The 2,680-nt window shown below is 44.5% G+C and overlaps 1 pseudogene; it reads left to right on the forward strand.

Moving 5' to 3' along the window:
* The first annotated feature begins 221 nt into the window (after nucleotides 1-221).
* LOC108722075 (uncharacterized) lies at nucleotides 222-2,108 on the forward strand (annotated as a pseudogene).
* The last annotated feature ends 572 nt before the right edge of the window (nucleotides 2,109-2,680 follow it).

The following is a 2,680-nucleotide window of genomic DNA, read 5'->3' on the forward strand; positions in this document are numbered from 1 at the left end:
ACTGCGTTCAATGGTGAGTTTGTGGCGAACGATAAACGCGCTAATAAAAGTATAAACACTAAGAACATTGAAATATACCGATACACCGATTTGCGCGAGTGGTTCGAGTGGCACGTCATCGAGCCCACGTTGTCATCGCTCGAAGAGTTCCAGGAACGCGACAGCGGGTGGGCGATATCACGTAACTGAATTTGTCTGTTAACGTGAATAAATTAAATCCTATGCGCGCGGGATGTCACATCGAACTCTCACGAGAAATTATGTTGAAGAAGGCGATAATCAATGTGAAATCCATGGACAATGCATGCTTCGCGTGGTCGGTGGTCGCCGCTCTGTACCCGACTGCAAAGTATATGGAACGAGCGTCATCGTATCCGCATTATACAGTGCTGAATCTTGCAGGCATCGAGTTTTCCGATGACGTTAAAGGACATTCAAAAATTCGAACGATTGAACGCGATGTCGATCAACGTATATGGCATCGAAAATAAATAGATCCTTCCTCTACGGCTCACCAGCGATAAAAAGGAGAAACACGTCAACGTGCTGTATCTACAAGATCCACGCAACGACAGTCTCGGCCACTTTGCGTTGATTACGAATCTGTCGCGTCTCGTTAGCTCTCAAATCTCGAAAAAGGAGCACAAGAAATTTTTCTGCGATCGGTAAGTATACATGAAAAAAATTATAATCTTCTTAAAATAACAATAACAATATTAGTAATAATTTCTAGGCTTTTTTTCTCTTTCAGATGTCTGCACTACTTCGGTTCAGCCGAAAAGTTGCAGTTGCACACAGTAGACTGCCAAAACATAAATGACTGCGCAATCCAACTGCCGAGCGAGGACGACAAGTGGCTCGAATTTGGGAACCACTGCAGAAAGGAGCGTGTCCCGTTCATCGTCTACGCCGACTTGGAGTGTGTTCTACGTAAGATGGAACCCCCAACAGGGAAGATGCGTCGTCATATACATATCAACAGCACGAGGTATGTACGTTGCTCGTACGACGACGCGTTATCATCGTATCGGTTCCGTCGCGATGAAGACTGTATAGCGTGGTTCGCGCGTCAACTTCAAGACTTGGCGCATCGTGTTAAAAATTTGGTATCCGCTAACGTGCTCATGGAAACATTGGCGAAACAACAATAGGAGGCGTGCCGTAACGCGACGCATTACCACGTATGTGAAAAATCATTCGCGCCGAACGACACGCGGGTCCGCGATTATTGCCACTTAACCGGTAGATACCGTGATCCAGCCCATTCAAACTGTAATTTAAATTATAAGAATTCTTTTTATATTCCTGTTGTGTTTCACAACTTATCGGGCTACGACGCACACTTTATAATTAAGAAAATTGCTACTGCATACAACGGACAAGTAGACATACTTCCAATAACCAAAGAAAAACACATTTCCTTCACGAAACATGTCGATAGCACTAAAGACAAAAATGAAAATAATTTTCAGAAAAATTGTATAAAAATATGTTTTATAGATTCTTACAAATTTTTAAGTGCGAGCCTCGATAAATTGGCGTCGTATTTCGATAAAGATAAATTAAAAATCGTACGTTCCGAATTTTCGACTTTGTCAGACGAAGAATTTGAACTACTTACACGAAAAGGCGTATTTCCATACGAGTTGACTGCGTCGAAAAATTGCAGGACACGCGCTTACCACCTCGCGAATCATTTTACAATTCCTTGACGGGCGATACCGTATCCGAGAGCGATTACGCTCACGCCGCGAACGTCTGGCAGCGATTCTCCATCCAAACGCTCGGTGAGTACAGCGATCTGTACTTGAAAACCGATGTCTTGTTGTTTTCCGACGGCCGATATTTTCGAAAATTTTCGCGAAAGTTGTGTCGCAAGTTACGGGCTCGATCCCGCGCATTATTATACATTGCCCGGTTTCACATGGGACGCCATGCTGAAACATACGCGCGTAAAATTTGAACTTCTCACCGATATAGATATGGTTCTGTTCATTGAGCGCGGTATACGCGGCAGCCTCAGTCAATGTTCAGGTAGATACGCGCAGGCCAATAACAAGTATAATATATGCGTTCGTACGACCCATCGAAACTGTCGTCATACTTAATGTACTACGACGTGAACAATCTGTACGGGTGGGCGATGTGTCAACCATTGCCATACGCCGAATTTCGATGGGTCAATGACGCTGCGAACTTTGACGTGAGCGCGATCGCTCCGGATTCACTCACCGGTTACATTCTCGAGGTCGATTTCGAGTATCCACAGCATCTACACGCTCAACACATTGACCTACTTTTCTGTCCTACACGCGATAAGCCGCCTGGCAAGCGCGAGGATAAACTTCTCGCGACGCTGTAGGATAAACAGCGTTACGTCATCCATTACCGCAACCTGCAGCAACTCGTCACGGACTTCGCATAACAAAGATACATAAAGTGCTACAATTTGCTCAATCTCCATGGCTCCGCGATTACATCGAACTCAATACAAATTTCAGAACGCGTGCGAAAAATGATTTCGAAAAAAATTTGTATAAATTAATGAACAACGCGGTTTTCGGCAAAACCATGGAGAATGTGCGCAATCACGTCGACGTAAAATTATTAACAAAATGGGACGGACGGTACGGCGCGGAAGCAATGATCGCAAAACCGAATTTCCCCAGTCGTAGTGTCT

Source organism: Mycetomoellerius zeteki, unplaced genomic scaffold (genome assembly GCF_001594055.1).
Source record: "Mycetomoellerius zeteki isolate Tzet28-1 unplaced genomic scaffold, Tzet1.0 scaffold194, whole genome shotgun sequence".
Lineage (NCBI taxonomy): Eukaryota > Metazoa > Arthropoda > Insecta > Hymenoptera > Formicidae > Mycetomoellerius > Mycetomoellerius zeteki.